Below are 19,266 nucleotides of genomic sequence, written 5' to 3' on the forward strand. Positions count from 1 at the left end.
CCCATCCTTCCAAAATTGCTAGTTACTTCTGAGACGGTCGATTACCCAACTGTGCATTCAGGATGTCCTCTTCTGGTTAATATACTGATTTTATCACTCTAAATGCCAAAGAGTAAGGGAATTGAATTAACCTCCATCCTTGTCGGGCGTGCAATGCTCTGAAAAGGAGTCCACCCATGCGTTGTTGCAGGATGACTGGATAAGTTAACAAGCAATTGCTCATGTATCCTGTTGGAGTAAGAGATTGTTTTGCTCAGCAAGCACGGTGATTATTTCTTCTAAGGAGAACACTCAAGCTTGGAGACGAAGTTCAAGAGGAAGGAACACTATAAATGTTTTGATAGTAAAAATATAGACCAGATTAGGAGAAGTATCACCGGAAGACTTATGATTGTGCTCCTCCGTACTGTGATGAGCGTGCTCTCTTGCTCAGATGACCATAGCCCCTTATTTATAGTGTTGGACCTAGCTTAGCGTAGAATTTACCGCTATGGACATAGCTTATTTATGGGTGATTTTACTACAACGTTGGTCTCGCATCCTCCCTTCGCTCCACAAACTGAGATATCGCATATGTCCCAGAGCCAGAGACGGGGATCACGGACGACCAGTTTGCTTCGCGGTTAGCCCTTCTCCGAAGGGTGGCTGAAAGGATGTGCATGCATGATCTCGTGGAGGAGTTCACCATATTGCACATTCCACCCCTTCAGATGGGCTGGGACTGCGCCTTCGACCAAGGTGCGGAAGAGTGACCGAGGGTGTACTCCAGTCTCCCCGTCAGCTCTAGCGAGTCCTCTTTGTTGTCTGGTTTTTGATTTGCAGATGTGAGCTACCTTTTTCTGTCAGAGAGCTATTTTCCGCTGGAGCACGTGGCGGAGATCACCGTGGTGATCCTGGGCTCACCTTGATGCGCGTTTTCCCGATTTTCCAGAAAGTAATATGATAAGTCGATCGGTGGAGCATCGTCGTTGATGATCCAAAGGCCCCGAACATAATAGATCGAGAACCCTTGCAACCACTACACCACTACTCCGTGGTTATTAATCGTGCCAAGACGCGATTGACCTCACTAAGAAGGCTTTTCCTATAAGCGAATCGAGAACACAAGTAAGAACAGGTAGATGCAATCTAAATATTACTAATTACTAATGAAGTACTCGAGTTTGGGGTTCAACAAACCAATAAACGGCAAAACTGCCTAAAACAGAATAATCTAAGTTAAATCTAAGCCTAAACTATGACTGCTACCATATATTTATAAGGGGACATGAGGGGGTCAACTTAGGGTTGTTCAGCAGTAGAAAGAGGTGCGCACAACTTGGACTCCGACCTTGACACGGTTACAAAACCCAACAGGGTCTAGAACGGTGATGTAACACCTTATTCCTTCGACTCTGAATAAACTATAAGGAATATTTGGTTGAGCATAGATCCATTGGAAAAGGCTTGACATAAGCTTTCTAGCAAGTCCAAGAACGCCTAAAACGGACTTCATATGAGAGAGTTATGCCCGTTTTACTGACGTGCTATCTTGAGACTCGACCACGACCATGACTTCGACTAGAGCTTAGCCTCGAGTTTGACTAGACTTGGCCTTAAGGGGTGACATCCTGGTAGGGTTATAGTACTTCTCCCACATTCCTAAGCAATAAAATATCACAAGAATTTAGTAGTAATCCATCCAAGGAAACATGAACAGCGAGAAACAAGTTCATCTGGTGGTCTAATTGTCATACACGTGCTCTTGTAATTGGACCTTGTATGATTTGAGGATTATTAGTGGTATTGAACGTATCTGAAGGAGCCATGGGCCCATCATCCTCCACCTCTTGAATTGGAGTCATCCTCGACTCAAGCTCGTCTTCTTCTCCCAACTAGGGCTTCAAATCTGAAATGTTAAACGTGGGACTAACCCTAAAATCTACATATAGGTCCAGTTTGTATGTATTGTCATTGATTATCTCAATTATCTTAAATGGTTTATTAGCTCTAGATATCAACTTTGATTTTCTTAGTTCTAGAAACCTATACTTCCTCAAATGCAACCAAACTAAATCACCCGGTTCAAATTTTTCCTACCTTTACTTCTAGCAATCCTATACTTTTCAGTCATGCTCTCTATATTTTTTTTAGTTGTTTCATGTAACTTAAGAATAAATTCAGCATGTTTCTTAGCATCTAAATTAAGTCTTTCAAAAGTAGACAAAGGTAGTAAATCGATAGGAGCATGGGTATTAAATCCATACACTACCTGGAACAGACTTACCTTTGTGGTGGAGTGTACCGACCTATTGTAAGCAAATTAAATATGCGGTAAACACTCTTTCCATATCCTCAAATTTTTCTTTAGAACAACCTGTAACATGGTCGATAATGTACGGTTGACAACCTCTATTTGACCGTCGGTCTCGGGATGACATGTAGTAGAAAACAGTAGCTTTGTCCCCAATTTATTCCAAAGTGATCTCCAAAGTGACTCAAAAACTTTGTATCACGATCCGAGACGATAGTATTACGCACTCCATGTAGTCGAACGATTTTCCTGAAAAACAAATTAGCTATGTTTGTAGCATCATCACTCTTGTGACAAGGTATAAAATGTGTCATTTTAGAAAATCTATCCACAACTACAAATATGCTATCCCTCCCCCTCATTGTCCTAGGTAGACCTAAAATAAAATCCATAGAAATATCCTCCCATGGTGCACTAGGAACAAGAAGAGGTATGTAAAGACCATGTGCATTCAAGCGAGACCTAGCTTTATTGTAAGTGGTGCATCGGGACACGTAGCGTTCGATATCTCGTCTCATCTTTGGCCACAAGAAATGGGTGGCCAGCACATCTTCAGTCTTCTTTGCTTCAAAATATGCCATCAATTCTCTTCCATGCGCCTCTTGTAACAACTAGAGATGAACGGAGCTAGCTGGAATGCATAGCTTGTTAGCACAATATAGCAATCCTTTATTCAGTACATATTTATTCCATGTCTTCCCTTCTTTATAATATTCAAGCACTTCTTTAAAGTCCAAATCAGCAACATATAAGTCCTTAATGGTCTCTAAACCAAAAATCTTATGATCAAGTAGAGATAATATGGTATAACGCCTAGAAAGCACATCAGTAATCACATTGTTCTTTCCTTTATTATGTTTTATAACATACGGAAAATACTCAATAAAGTCGACCCATTTAGCATGTCGTTTATTCAATTTAGCTTGACTCCTAATATGTTTCAGTGATTCATGATCAGAATGTATAACAAATTCTTCGGACCATAGATAATGTTGCCAAGTTTCAAGTACACGAAGTAAAGTATATAATTTTTTATCATAGGTAGAATAATTCAGAATTGGCCCACTCAATTTCTCGCTGAAATAAGCAATAGGTTTACCTTCTTGAATTAACAAACCTCCAATTCCAATCCCACTAGCATTACATTCTAGTTCAAAGGTCTTACCAAAATCAGGGAGTTGGAGCAAAGGAGCATGTGTAAGTTTATTTTTCAACAACTTGAATGCTTTTTCTTGTGTAGGTCCCCATTTGAAAACCACTTCTTTCTTTGTCAATTCATTCCATGGGGTAGCAATTGTGCTGAAATCCCGTACAAATCGCTGATAGAAACCAGCAAGATCATGAAAGCTTCTCACTTGAGTTGGTCAGCTCTTTATGGTTTCAATTTTTGCTTCATCCACTTCTATTCCCTGTAGAGTAACAACATAGCCAAGATAATATATACGATCCGTGCAAAAGATACACTTTTTGAGGTTACCAAAAAAATGTGCATCTCTCAAAGCATTAAAAATAGCACGTAGATGATCAAAGTGTGACTAATGTGACTAGCTATAAATCAATATATCATCAAAGTATACCACCAGAAATCTTCCAATGAAAGCACATAAAACTTCGTTTATCAATCGCATGAAAGTACTAGGTGCATTAGTTAACCCAAAAGGTATTAGTAACCACTCATACAAGCCAAACTTAGTTTTAAATGTAGTTTTCCATTCATCTCCATGTTTCATCCTAATTTGGTGGTATCCACATCGCAAGTCAATTTTAGTGAAAATTATAGAACCACTCAACTCATTAAGTATAACATCCAACCTAGGGATAGGGTGACGATGTCTTATAGTAATATTATTAATGGCTCTACAATCACATTAACTACTGTCTTTCTTAGAAACCAAAAAAACAGGAACAACACAAGGACTAAGACTTTCTCGTATGTACCCGCGATCCAAAAGGTCATGGACATGTTGCTGAATTTTCTTAGTCTCTTCCGGGTTGGTCCTATATGCAGCATGGTTTGGCAAAGTTGTTCCTGGAATAAAATCAATTTGATGTTCTATCCCTCGAATTAGTGGTAATCCCGGGGGAACTTCAGCTGGAAATACATCCAAAAACTCCTGCAAAAGGTTAGCAACAACAGGAGGCAAAGATCTAGATATATCCTCGAGTGAAACTAAGACCTCTTTGCATATCAAAGCATAGAATGGCAGCTTATTAGCATAAATTTCAGCAAGATCAGATTTAGTAGCAAGCATAACACAACCTTTCAGTCTAATTCCATCGGACTTAGAAATTGTTGTTGCTTTCTCCCTTTTGGGTGGAAGAACTTTTTCCTTTACTTGCTGATTTTCAAATTCATTCTCAAACTCTTTTATCTTATTTTCAGCTATCTCTTGTTCACATTTCACAATTTCAGCAGGGGTTAAATGTAGAAAAGTTATTTTCTTTCCTTTATGCATAAGAGTGTACTTATTATTTCTACCATGATGTGTTGCATCAGTATCAAACTCCCACGGTTGTCCTAACAAAAGTGAACATGCTTGCTTGGGCACTACATCAAAATCAATACAATTATGGTATGATACGATAGAAAAATACACCCTAACTATTTGCATTACCTTCAACTTACTACTGTTGTTGAACCATTGAATATGATACGGGTGAGGATGGTTTCTTGTCAGCAAGGAAAGCTTCTTGGTCATGTATCAACTTAACAAGTTGTTGCAGCTTCCTGCATCAATAATGACTCAAACACAATAATCCTTGACTATGAGGAATATCTGAAACAAATTGTGTTGTTGTAGCTGTTCTGCTTGCTCCATTAGAGTGCTTAACACTCGTTGCATAATGAGGGTCCTATAATTCTCCGTGGTAGTAGCATTGAACACTTCCTCATGGTGACATCCGTCTCACATCCATCCTCGTCACCTGCATGGTTAGTTGTAAGAGCATATTCACCCTCAACATCACTAGCACTTACATATCCATCGTCTTCTGTTACAATGTACGCGCGCTGACTTGGGCAATCCTTCATGACATGGCCCATTCCCTTACATCGGTGGCAAATAATCCTGGGTCGATTGGCCTGTAGAAGCAACCGAAGAAGAGCTCTTGGCTGGCCCCTGCATACTTATGGATTTTCTTACCTTGGGAGCATGTGACGGTGTCGAAGGTACTGCTGAACGCGCCCTACCCGGGAAGGAGGAAGTAGACCATGTAGCTGAATGTGGGGCAATTTTGACTTCTCCCGGTGTTGATTTTGAAGTGGTCGTGCTTCCAAAATTGCTCCTTGGCCTTTGTTGTCGTCCCTGTAATTCTTTTACTGCCAGACATGCAAGTTGGAACAATCTAGGAACACTATTGTATTCTTTGTAATCAACTATGTCCTGAATTTCAAGCCTAAACCCTCCATAAAAGCGTGCCATTGCAGCCTTTTCATCCTCAATAATATCACAACGCAACATACTAATTTCTAGCTCCTGGTAATATTCTTCTACGGATCTATCACCTTGGTTCAAGCGCTACAATTTCTTACGCAAATCACGTTTAAAAGAGGGTGGAACAAATCTGTTACGCATAGCAACCTTTAAAGCATTCCATGTTGTAGACGCTAATCTATCGATGCATACCATATTCCACCAAATGATTGCAAAAATTTTAAATTCATTAGTGGCTTGCCTAACTCTATGCATTTTAGGAACTAAATGAGCATTAAACTTCTGTTCTACCATCATCTCCCAATCTAAATATCTTTCAGCATTATAAGCACAATCAAAAGATGGTATAGTAAACTTAACCTTAGCAAATGGATCATCATTAATACGTGAGTTATGTTGTTGAAAATTATTACCTCTCATACCTGATGGTTGAAGTTCAATAGATTCTTTTGTCATTAATCAAAGGCGTCATACTCTTGTCTTAAAATTTCATCATCGACGATGAACTCCTCTTGTTCATAGGCTGCACCATGAGGATCCACTCGACCATTGTTCGATGGCGGATTAACCAATCAATCAAAGCATGTATTGAGCATTGCAATACTTTCATTGAGTCGCTGCAATGCGGTATTGTTTCCCGCAAGCTTCTTGTCAATGTTGTCATTAATAGTTAGTCGATGATCATCAACAACATTGTGAGTTCTTCCCTCAAAACACACTCCTGTACATTTGATGCTTCTCCTGCCATGGTTAGTTGAAGATAGAAAATAAAAAAAAGATAAATTATCCCTAGGAGGTGGAGTCACACACTCTCAAGCATCTTATCACTCTCTTGCAAGTGTTCTTACCAATCACCGCAGTTGGCACAACTAGTGGCTAGTTCATGATACCTTATCGGGTGCAAGTGAGGTAGTTGCAAGGGAAGATATTTTTCTGGTCAAGAGAAGGTGTAGCTTGGACAGGCAATATTGAGTAGCAAGGAATAACAATTAATGAAATTAGATTAGCAAAGCTGAATAAAAGTCCACAGTACTCATCACAGTTGCTGGCCCCATCGCGTTCCTAGAACTAGCTCAAGCAAGCCGAAAACTATATCAGACACAAGCACAATGCAACAAAATTCGCAATGCAAACTGGTTCTCCCTTTTTTAATTCTCTCTCCTTTTTTTTTTCTCTTTTTGCACTCTTTGCTTTTTTGGCACTCTTTTGCTTCTTTCTTGCTTTTTTTGCGAATGTGACACAAAATCAAAACTCATGTACTGACTTTTCTAAGTCGAAAGAGGTATACGGGTCACAAACTCTCTTTCTCTCTCTCTTTAAACTTTGGCTACCTCTATTTTTGGCTATGGTGGTCGGATTCGAGAAGGTGGGCGACTCTGACTAAGCGGTTGAATTCGAGAAGGTGGGCGAATCCAACTAGGTGGTCGCGGCGACTATGTGGTTGAACCCGAATGCGTGGTCGAAGTACCTGGTCGGACCTTGAGTGGGTGACGGAGTGACTGATCGGAACCCTGAGTGGGTAGTCGAAGTGACTAGTGGTCAAACCCGAGTACATGGTTGACTCGACTAGTGGTCGAACCCGAGTAGATTATCGAATTTGAGTAGGTGATCGAACTGAACTAGTGGTCGAACCTGAGTTGATGGTTGAACCCAGCTAGTGGTCAAAGCAGAGTAGGTGGTTGAACACGACTAGTAGTTGGACCTGAGTTGATGGTCGAACTTGACTAGTGGTCGACACGGCATGTGACACAATCTCGACTATAGCAAACAAGGGGAAATCAACATACACAACGACTAAGATAGCAAAGACTCGATACTAAAAACTAGAACTCAATGACTCGACCAGCAACAAAGACACCGACGATGGACTCAAACTCAACAATGCGAAACCTGAAAACAAAATTGCGAAAAGCTCAAAGTTGTTTGGACAACGGAAAAACTATGATCTAAATATTTTTGTGGGGCAATTTTTCTAGACTCTAGGTAGTGGAACAAAACTAACCAAACGGGATAACTGAGATTACCTAACAGGCAACCGAGGCTCTAATACCACTTGATGCACATTTGCCCGATTTTCTGAAAGGTAATATGATAAGTCGATTGGTGGAGGTTCGATGTTGATGATCCAAAGGCTCTAAACAGAACAGATCGAGAACCCTCGCAACCACTACACTACCACTCTGTGGTTATCAACTGTGCCAAGATGCGGTTTACCTCGTCAAGAAGACCTTTCCTGCAAGCGAATTGAGAACACAAGCAAGAACATGTAGATGCACTCTGAATATTGCTAATTACCAATGAAGTACTTGAGTTTAGGGTTAAACAAACTGACAAACAGTGAAACTATATAAAACAGAATAATCTAAGCTAAACCGAGCCTAAACTATGACGACTATCATATATTTATAGGGGGACATGAGGCATGCACAACCCAGACTTCGACCTTGACATGGTTACAAAACCCAACAGGGTCCAGAACGGTGATGCAACTCCTTATTCCTTTGACTCTGACTAAACTATATGGAATATTTGGTTAAACATAGATCCATTGGAAAGGGCTCGATATATGGTTTCCAGCATGTCCAAGAACGCCTAAAACGGACTTCGTATGAGAGAGTTATGCCCATTTTATTGACGTGTTATCTTGAGGCTCACCCACGACCACGACTTCGACTAGAGCTTAGTCTCAAGTCTAAGTAGACTTGAACTTTGAGGGGTGATGTCTGGGTAAGGTTGTAGTGCTTCTCCCATGTTCCTAAGCAATAAAATATCACAAGAATTTAGTAGTAATCCATTTAAGGAAACATGAACAGCGAGAAACGAGTTCACTTGGTGGTCTAATTGTCATGCATGTGCTCTTGTAATTGGATCTTATACGATTTGAGGATTATTGGTAGTATTGATTGTATCCGAAGGAGCCATGGGCGCATCACACCTACTCACGCAGAGCAGGAACGGCGGGTGACTCTGACATGGAGTTGGGAGCGGTACAACCTCATCTGCTTTTATCTCAGAGTGGGGACTCTGGCGTGGCCGGATCCGCCAGAGCCTAAGGCTGCTAGGAAATGATCACGTTGTTCCCGCGATCCATGCGAAGTTGCTCTAGGCCCGGCAGCCTTCTTCTCCGAAGGTTCGCATACTGGCTTGATAGCTAAGTTGTCTGAGGTGCCACTGGTCTGCGGAAACCATTAGAGGCAGGCCGGGAGCGCGGGTGACCTACCAGGAGGTGAGGGTCAGCTCGGCGGTGGTGATCGGGGGAAGGGCCTGGTCTCTCCGGACATTGCTGGCCATGGCTAGAGCCGGAGAGGAGGCATGGCCTCCGTATAATACGTGACAGGCCCTTCTATGAGTGGGTTTGGGGGACTTGGTGAAGCATCATTGCTTCGTTAGCTATATCCTGTTTGGGTCATGCACTGGGATCTTGACATTGTGTTTCATGGTATTTTGCAACAACTGCCAAGGTGTATGTATCTTTGACTTCCCCCTCGGAGGCTGGGGAGCTTCGGCAGGGGTCGGGGACTCCTCCGAAGGTGTCCCCAAAGGCTGCCTTGTGGGACATGGCCTCGTCTTTACGGAGCCCCGAGCTGGTTGGTGACTTGGCCTGGGCGACCAGTGTTGGGGGGTGCTTTGCCCTCCACTAGGGCTCCCTCCACGACGGCCGAGGGGGGCCTCAGCCTTGGGGCATTGACTTTGGATGACTTTGCACTGTGCTCGGGGGTGTCAAGGGCCTTAATCGTGGCCTTCTCTCTTCTCTGGAGTGGATAGGTCAAGCGATCATTGGCCCAACGTCCTTTGAAGTAAGTGGAGGCATGTCTGGTAGCAGCGGCCCTGCAGGTCAGTGGTTTAGTAGTGATTTACTCGGTCTGGTGTCTGGTTCTGAGTAGCTTATTTTGTCCTTTTCCTTCTTCTGTTATTCCTTGTAGCAAGTAATTTTGATGAGGGCACTGGGAGACAAGGGGCGCCAGGCCTTTGCCGTGGCCCGTGACAAGGTTGACGGCCTTTGTCATGCCTTGGAGGAGGCCCAGAAGTAGGTGGAGTCTTCGGAGGGTCGTCTTCAGGAGGAGACGACGCTCCGTGAGTGTGAGGAGGGTCTTCGGCTGGCGTAGGCTTTGAAGTGGGAGCGCGCAGAGGCTGAGGCACAAAAGGCTACCAAAGACCTTCAGGAGGTTAGGGAGTTCGCCAATGAGGCCAATGCGGCCCAGCGTCGATCGAAGGTGATGTTGAGACCCTTTGAGCCACGGTGGGCGAGGTGCAGCGAGAGCTGGAGGAGGCTCAGGCATCGCAGGGAACACTACGCTCGAAATGCCAGCGGTTAGCTTCACTTGCGTCAAAGGTTGCCCGGATCACCTCTGACACCCTGAGCGACCTTGGGGCCAGGTGTAGGTGATGCCGCTTTTCTGGCTTTGGTCTGCCGTGAAGGTCATGATCAGGGCTACGGAGGCATACGCGAGGTCTAGCGCACGTGTGGCCGCGGCGTTCAAGTTGACCCTACTACACCAAGCGGGGTTTGGTCCTCTTGAAGTACTGGAGCAGCAAGTGTCCGACTCTGTGATCGAGGGTTTTCAGCCCGAGCACCTCCAATGGAGATTCGTGCAGCTATGGAGAACTTCCATCATAACTTGTGGGCAAGGCACGGCCGGGGCGTGACGCTGCGCTGCATGGCAGGTCAGTTGACTCCAGGTGCCCCAAGAGGTCTTCGTCCGGGTTCTTCATCGGGAGGATCGGCCCCTCATCCGGAGCTTGCAGGCGTGCCGCGGTCCTCTGGAGCAGTCTTCGTGTGTGGATGCCCCAGAGGTGTAGCTCTGTTGCAAACTGTCTGTTTTCTGCTTTCTTTCTTTCTGAAGGGGGTCAAAGTCTTAGTATGTTGACTACCCCCTTCTACTTTATGTATTTGGGCTTTTTTCTTATCTAAATGGAGTCATGTCTGCCTTCTTGTGGTTTGCCTATGTTGTTCTGGAGTGTTCCTGCCTTTGAGGCTAACTGGAGTCTGATCTGTGTGTATAGGTGCGATGGCCCAAAGCCAGAGGGGGCCTCACTCGTATCTGGGATGGTGCCTCCAGGGAGGGCTCAAGTGTGTCCGCATCGTCCAGGTCCACTCTGTTTGTCTAACGGCAGAGTCGCTTTGTTATGCCCCGTGATTTCGAGGGGCGCGTGGATCCGAAGGTGGTCGTCGATGTCTTGGTCAAGGTCGAGCCGAAGGACCTCCTTGTGTATATCCCGGATGTGTGTTTTGTTGTAAAAGACAACTGGTGTATAGCTCGAACAGCCCGGGAGGTTGCGGGTTCACCCTTCTTCCAACGCCTTGTCCTCCCCTGGGATTCTGATGGAAGGGTGCCTTTGGAAATTCTTGAGCCTATCCTGGCTGAGGTGAAGGTGGAGGAGGTGCAGGCTACAGAGTCCCCACTAGAAGAGGAGGATTAGGATGAGCTGGATTTCTCTGTCTTTGACTCGTATCCCTTCCCAGCGGGCCCTTCGTCTTCCCGATGCCGAGGGGGCTCTGCCTTAGGCAGTTGTTCCCTACATGGAGGTGATTCACGTCGACCCCCTGTGCGTAGTTACTGGGCTCAATCCTCCAGGTCCCGTGGTGTTTCTAGGAGGTGTGGCAGTCGAGTTCCCTCGTCCTCCCAAAGTGTTCCCGTGAGGCATAATAGGTTAGCAAGTTTGCTAGTAATAGATTTGATGTACAGTGGTTAGCTAAGTGTAGACTCTTTGTATGCCGTGTATGAATAAATTTGTGTTGTTTTAGCTTTGTTTTTTGGTGTTTTTATAATTTATCACATCAATGCTTTGTTATCATATCGACGTTTCTCCTGTGCCCCTATCCCATCCCCTTCGCATTTTGTGGCTTGTTAGTGGCCACGGGTTGCGAGATCCGAGGGGTACAGCATAGCGTTAGGTGTGACACGAAAGATAACGTAGAGGTGAGATGATTTTGGCACGAAGACTTTTAGTCTTCAAGGTGCCGGAGGATCAATACTTTGCATGAATCCTTTTTGGCACGGAGGCTAGGCCTTCAGGATGCCAGGGAGGTTATCCTTTTGCCATGTAGGTCAGCTAGGCCTTAAAGATGACAGTGGGTGTTATGCTTGTCCGGCACGGAGGCAATACCTTCAAGATGCTGGAGCGGTCTTTGCCTCTCCGCCACATAGGTTAGCTAGACCTTAAAGTGGTAGAGGGATATATGCTTGTCTAGCATGGAGGCGTAAGCCTTCAAGATGCTGAAGCTGTCTTTGTCTCTCTGCCATGTAGGTCAGCCAGGCCTTAAAGATGGCGGAGGGATATACTTCTCCGACATGGAGGCACTGCCTTCAAGATGCCAGAGGGATTTTGTTCACTTGGCATGGAGGCAGTGCTTTCAAGATGCCAGAGTGTCTTCATAGGCTCTGTGTGGGTTTGTTTTTGTGGGGTAGGTGTTTTCTGGGAGGTGATACCTCTAGGTAAGGTGGTTATTTGTGGTTGGGTAATCTATGGTTTTATTTGTTTTGGACCTTTGGAGAGGGCAGAGTTTGGGGGACCCTTCATATTGTATTTGCGGAGGGTCTCTACATTCAAACTGTGTGGTAAGGGGGTTCTTTCTATGTCGACCAGGTGGTAGGAGCCAGGTTTGTTAGACCTGACGAATAGGTATAGGCCTTCCCATTTGTTATGCAATTTTCCCGGAGCCAAGGCACGTTGAACTACTAGGTCGCCGGATTCAAAGTTTCCTGGCACAACCTTAGGATCATACAAGGCCTTGATTTTTGTGATGTAGTGATCAAGGTTCTGGACGGCATGGAGCCGTGTTCCTTCAGTGAGATCGCGGGGGAGTTCTCTTTCTCTGGTGGTTTGTGGGAGTTGTACCCAGAGCGAGCATCCCTTGACCTCGGTGGGGGGGGGGGTCATGGTTTCGTCGCCATATAGGAGTCGAAAAGGGCTGAACCTTGTGGATCGCGTGACAGTGGTGCGGAGGGATCATAAAACCTTGGGGAGTTCCTCAACCCACAGGCCTTGAGCTAGGCACGAGTCAGCGGTTTACGCCAGAGAGAATGTTGCCGTTGGCCCGTTCGACGGCCTTGTTGGACTAAGGATATCAAACTGCAGCAAAGCATAATTCGATGCCGAGGTCATCGCAGAGTTGTCTGAAAGGCTCGGATTCAAATTATGTGCTATTGTCAACCGTGAGTGTCGTGGGATGCCGAAGTGGCTGAGTATGTTTTTCCAGAAGAATTTATGGACATTCTTCGATGTGATCGTCGTGAGGGGTTTGACCTCAATTCATTTGGAGAAGTACTCCAATGCTACCACAGCGTACGGAAGGTTGCCTTTGGCACAGTGGAATGGACCGATTAGGTCCATGCCCCAATGGGCCAGGGGCCAGATAGGAGCGATTGGCTGTAGGGGAGCCAGGGGCCGGTGGCTTCGTCGTCCCATCCATTGGCATCCTTGGCATGTTCGGATGATGTCTTCTTCATCGGACATGGTTGTAGGCCAATGGAGCCCTAGGCGGAGGACCTTGCCGGCTAGACCATGAGGTGCCAAATGGTTGCCGCAAAGGCCCTCATGTATCTCCCGGATGAGGTTGGCCCCTTCTTGTTTGGAGATGCAGTGAAGGAGGGGAGCGCAAACACCTATTTTGTAAAGGGCGCCTTCTATGAGACGGTAACCCCTGGCGATGCTGAATGAGATGGAGAGCAATTGGGTCATACGGCTCTTCTGTTCCACTGAGGAAGGATAAGAGGGGAGTTCTCCAGTTGGTGGTTTCGATGGGGAGGATGGTGGCGGCCGTCTCGTCAAGAGTTTCAGTAGCCAGTTGGCGTAGAGTTTCGAGGAAGGTGCCCAACGATGGGTCTTTGCCCATGGCGGCAGCTTTTACCAGGTCGTTTGCCTAGCCGTTGTCCGTTCGTGCTATGTTGCATATTGATATGCCACGAAAGTGTGCTTCGGCTTTGCGAATGGCTTCGAGGTATCTTGCCATGTTCGGATGTCGAACTTGGAAGCTTTTGTTGACGTGGCCGACGATGATCTAAAAGTTGGTCCAAATGATGACTCTGGCTGCCCCCAATGCTCAGGCCTTCCGGAGGCCTAAGAGGATGGCTTCGTACTCGTCTATGTTGTTAGTTGTCTTGAAATCCAAACGAGCAGCGAACTGGACCTGTTGGCCTTTGGGGGAGATGAGGACCGCGCTGGCTCCAGTGCCCATGCAGCCATATGCTTCGTCAGTGTAGATAGTCCAAATATCTTGGGGAGGAGTAGTGGTGGGTTCGGCGGGCGCCAGAGTTTATTCGGTGATGAAGTCTGCCAAGGTTTCGGATTTGATAGTGGTGCAAGCCACAAACCTTACCACGAAGGGGGCTAGCTCTACCACCCATTTGCTGATGCGTCCCGTCGCCTCCCTGTTGCAAAACATGTCACCAAGTGGGTACGGGGTGGGGACAGTGATGTCGTAGGTGAGAAAGTAGTGCCAGAGTTTACGTGAGGCCATTGGCAAGGCATAATCTATTTTTTCGATCTCGGTGTAGCGCGTCTTGGCCCCAGCTAAGGCCTCTGAGACATAGTATATGGCCTTCTGAGCAGAGTGATTGTCACTCTTCTCCTCCCATGCCAAGGCGGTGCTAACAGTAGAGGCAGAGACGAACAAGTATAGGAGTAGCCCTTCGTCGGGGAGGGGCATTGTGAGTGTTTCAAGGCAGGAAAAGGTGGGTCTTGAGGGCCTCGAATGCCACCTGGCTCTCCGGAGTCTAGCTGAATGATTCGGAGCCCCTCAGCGTTTTGAAGAAGGGGAGGCTATGCTCGGTGGATTTGACGAGGAAGCGGCTGATGGCTGCGAAGCGATTGGCCAAGAGTTGTACTTTTTTGGATTGGTGGGAGGTGAATAACTGCGATGGTATGAACCTTGCCAGGGTTGTCCTCGATGCCTCTCTGGGAGACAAGATAGCCTAGCATCTTTCCCACCTTCACGCCGAATACGCATTTCTCCGAGTTCAACCATATGCCTGCAGCCCGGAGGCTATCAAATATTTCTTGCAGGTCAGCAACATGGATGGTTTCGAGCTAGGTTGTTACTGCGATATTGACCCCATAGGCTTCGACATTACGGCCTAGTTGCTGCTACAGTACCTTGTGCACTAGGCGAGAGATGGTGGCCCTAGCATTTCAAAGACCGAAAGGCATCCAGACGTAGCAGTATACCCCGAAAGGGGTAATGAAGCTGGTCTTTCTCTCATCCTTTATTACCATCCACACCTGGTGGTACCCAGAGTAGGCATCTAGGAAGCTTAGCAGTTCATAGCCGGTGGTGGAATCTACTAGCTGGTTGATGCGAGGAAGGGGGTATGGGTCCCGAGGGCACACTTTGTTTAGCGATGTGAAATCAATGCACATACGTCACTTTCTACTGTGTTTTTTGACCAGGACGGTGTTGGAGAGCCAATCGGAGTGGATTACCTCTTGGATAACACCAGCCATCAGTAGCTTCTAGACCTCCTCTTTGGCGGCCTCTGCCCGCTCTGGGGAGAGTTTGGCGAAGCCCCTGGCGTATGGGAGGGGCCTTCGAGTTGACCTGGAGAGAGTGTTCGATAATGCAGCAGTCGACTCCCGGGAGGTCCTGCGGTGACCATGCAAATGTGCCAATGTTACCCTGTAGGATGGCCAGAAGATGGGCTTCCTGCTCGGAGGTGAGGTCTGCCCCTATTTGGAAGGCCCAATCGGGTTGGTCTGGGTGTATGGTGAAACACTTTATGTCTCCCTCTGGTTGTGGCCTCGGAGGGCTGTGGTGCCCGGGATAAGCTGACGGAGGGTCCTTGGTGCCCCCCTAGGTTGTTGCATGGATGTGGTGACCGGGGAGTGAAGCAGGGTGCCCGTACTTGATGCGCCTAGCCAGGTCTTAGTCGCTGTGGATGGCTATCAGTCCCTTGAGTCTGGGTATTTTCAAGCAGAGGTAATTGTGATGGGGTACGACTCCAAATTTGTTCAGGGTTTCTCATCCCAGAATGGTATTGTAGGCATTCGGTACATCCACAATGTCGAAGGTGATTACTTCTGTCCATACTGTGGGGCCATCGCTGAAGATTATTGGGAGTTCTATTTAGCCTAGGGCGTCGATGGGGCCCCATTGAACCCCTGGAGGGGTCTGTGGCTTGGCGAGAGACAACTCCGTGGGATTTGGAGCTAGTCCAAGGCATGTATGAATAGGAGGTCCGCCGAGCTGACTCTGTTGACCAATATTCTCCGGACCTCGACTTCGGCGATGTTGGCTTAGATGACCAGGGCATCGGAGTGGGGAAATTTCGCCACCTCGGAGTTATCGATGGTGAATGTCATGGGGACGTCGGTCCATTCAAGGGCCTGTCGATGGATGCTGGTTGCTCTAATGTGGTACACCCCGCGTTCATAGTCTCATCGCTGCCATTTCAAAGCACAGTCGGAGCTCCCTCCACCGGTTATAGCGAGGAAAATCTATTTTCCCTGTGTCCCCTCACCATTGTATCGCTTTGCGGATGACCGGGGTGGAGAAGGTAGGGCTAGCTGCAGAGGGTTCTGCAGGGCCAAATGATCAACCCGCCGGCTGGCCGGTAGCCTGCATTCTTCAGACCACTCCTTGGTGGCCCCTTCAGTTGAGGTGAAGGCTGCCTGTCCCGAGGTATTCTTCTTGGAAGGTCGTGAGGGTCTGACAGTTGTTGGTGTTGTGTCCCTGTCCTGCACAATGTAGAGTGCACCAGGATTCCTCCTCGAAATCCCGCTTCGGAGCGCAGCCTCACTCCAGGATGCCTCCAGGGTGTCATCGGCCGTGTCCCATGGGGTGGTTTTGGTTCGGAGCCCCATAGCTGGGGCTGATGTTGTTGATGTTTTGGCATTGCCACTACCGCGTCCTTTGGGATCTGGAGGTATGAGCCTCCTCAAAGCCCCTCTTCATTGGGGAAGAGGGGGCGTGTGATGGTACCACATGCGAGTGTGACTTCTCAGGGTTGACACGGGAAGTCTCGATAGCTCGTGAGCGCCTACGGCAGAGTTTTTCCTCCTATACGCATGCATATTCCTCAAATTTTCTCATGAGGACTTCCATCGTGCGTATGGGACGTTGGTTCAGCTGATCTTATAGCGGGCCTTCGGTCAGCACCTAGGCCATGACATCGATGACCGAAGAGTTTGATATGCACCTAATCTGGGCCTTGGTCTGGGAAAACCTTTGGAAGTAATCCCGGAGGATTTCATCTGGTTCCTGTCTGATGGTGAATATGCTTCTAGAGGTTACTTCCTAGACAAAGGTGCCCTGGAAGTTGCTGCAGAATAGGTCTCGAAGTTGGGACCAGGCGTAAATAGCTCTAGGGTCCCGTGCCTAGAACCAACGTATGGCCACCCCTTCCAAGGTGAGAGGAAACCATTTAGCAATGGTGGCCAGTCCACCCCATTAGGGTCTGAATCGCTCCTGAACTCAGGTAGCTTTAGGGTCTAAAAGCCCTTCGAGAAGGGCGTCATCTATAGGTCGACCTGCAAGGGAGAGTCATAGTCTTGCAGGGGATCCTCATGACATCAGCTCCAGGGCTCCGGAGGCTGAACGTGCGGGGCCCTAGCGTCGAAGGGTTCATCGGCCTGTAGAACTTGGATCAGAACAACACCGGTCGTCACGGGGGCGGCGGTGGTCATGCTGGTAGCCTACTGGACGACCCATAGGACCGTTTGTAGTTCCTCCAGATGTGTCAGGAGTGCCGCTAGGAGTGATTGACGCTTGGGTGCAATGGTGTTTTCGGTGATGACGTCGGCCACGGCAACTAGGGGTGCAGCGTGGATCCTACCCTGCTGCTACTGTTGTTACTGTTGGGTCTCTAGGGTAGGGAACCCCTCGGTGCAGGTCGTAGCTATGGTCATAGCTGGGTCGGTAGTGGTTGTAAGGCCCTCGTTCCCTCGATTGGGGGGTTATCGTCGGCGCGGCCTGCGCCTTGTCGCCTAGACTGTTGTGTAGGTGTGACCGGGGGGTCGGTTGCCATCGTCGTGGCCTTGGTGATCTTCTTATTGGGTAGCATCCTACCTCTCTTAGCACTTCTGTGTTTGAGTCCCCACAGACGGCGTCACTGTTGGAGCAAGAGATCGTCTTGCCCTAGCAAGTACAGTAAGAATTTCTTCTAAGGAGGGGACTCAAGCTTGGAGTCAATGTTCAAGAGGAAGGATCACCACAAATATATTGATAGTAAAAATATGGACCGGACTAAGGGGAGTGTCACCCGAGGACTTGTGATTGTGCTCCTCCGTGCTATGTTGAGCATGCTCTCTTGCTCAAATGACTATGGCCCCTTATTTGTAGGGTTGGGCATAGCTTAGTGTACAAGTTATCGCTATATGCAAAATATCTAGGATATGGCTGAGTTATATATGCTTATCCTGGATAACTACTTTTTACCCTACATAGAAGATAAATATCTACCATGGTAACTATTGGGGTGTCTGTACCTAGAGGAGTGAGCCGATCACCAATTGCGGTCCGACGCTATGATGTCAGGGGTGTCAGGATAACCTCCATTGTACCAGGGTGTTAGGACCGCTCCCAAAAGCCTAGGTAATTAATGCTAGTCACTTCCTTGCAGGCAAAGGATGACCGGTGTTCCTCTCCTAGAAGACCTTTCTTGAGGCTCGATGTCTTACCTTGTAGCCTTCGGGAAGCCTACCCGAGCCCCAGAGATGGGGATATGGGGGGAGGCATGGCTCTGGGAGATGGAGGCTTCGGGTGTCATGGCTCCGGGAGATGGTTATTCCAAAGCCTGGAAGTCAGAAGGCGGCCTTCGGGAGGCGTGGGCCCATGGGCATGGGCTAGCGAAGCCAAGGGGCCGTCGGAGGTCCTTAACAATGATCCCCAACATATCCCTCCTCTCACAACAAGCTATCACTATTGGTTCTAAACTAGCATCACTGTCGGTTCTAGCAATAATGATAAACATGGATTATAACTATCGACTCTGGAACCGACAGTGATAACCATATTACCAGGGTCAGTTCATGCCCTGAACCAGTACTGATAACACAACTATCATTGTCAGTTCATGTTTTGAACCGGCAGTGATAATTCATCCACCTGTGTAAACATATTCTACCAAAAACACTTCAGCATGGGGATCTATTTCAAGTTCGATCTCAAACATGAGATAGAGAACCTATGCTAAAACATTTGTGGTAGAGCATTTAAAAACTAAATGGCGAATACACAATTTGAAGCCGTAGTGACAAATGGACACGGATGCTACAAAACTACTCTACCACTCTACCGGGAGTTCTTTAGCTTGGGGACCTAGTCTCAAATCCCCATACATCGAAGAGCTCCTGGTAAACTAGTTTTTCACATTTAGTTTTACAACTTGCGCTATCTAAAGCTTTCAAATTTGAGTGACAATAGTAAATGTAAACAAATGGTGAAAACACAATCATCTTGAATGAATGCATTTTTTGCCACTCATTTAGATCATATTTTTGCCACAATCATAAATACTCAACTTATTGCCACTCATTTTTGGGCCCAATGGGAGATGGGGTGGCACAATCGTAGTCGGTGTGCCCATGAGGTCGGCGATGGGA

Source organism: Phragmites australis, chromosome 19 (assembly GCF_958298935.1).
Source record: "Phragmites australis chromosome 19, lpPhrAust1.1, whole genome shotgun sequence".
Lineage (NCBI taxonomy): Eukaryota > Viridiplantae > Streptophyta > Magnoliopsida > Poales > Poaceae > Phragmites > Phragmites australis.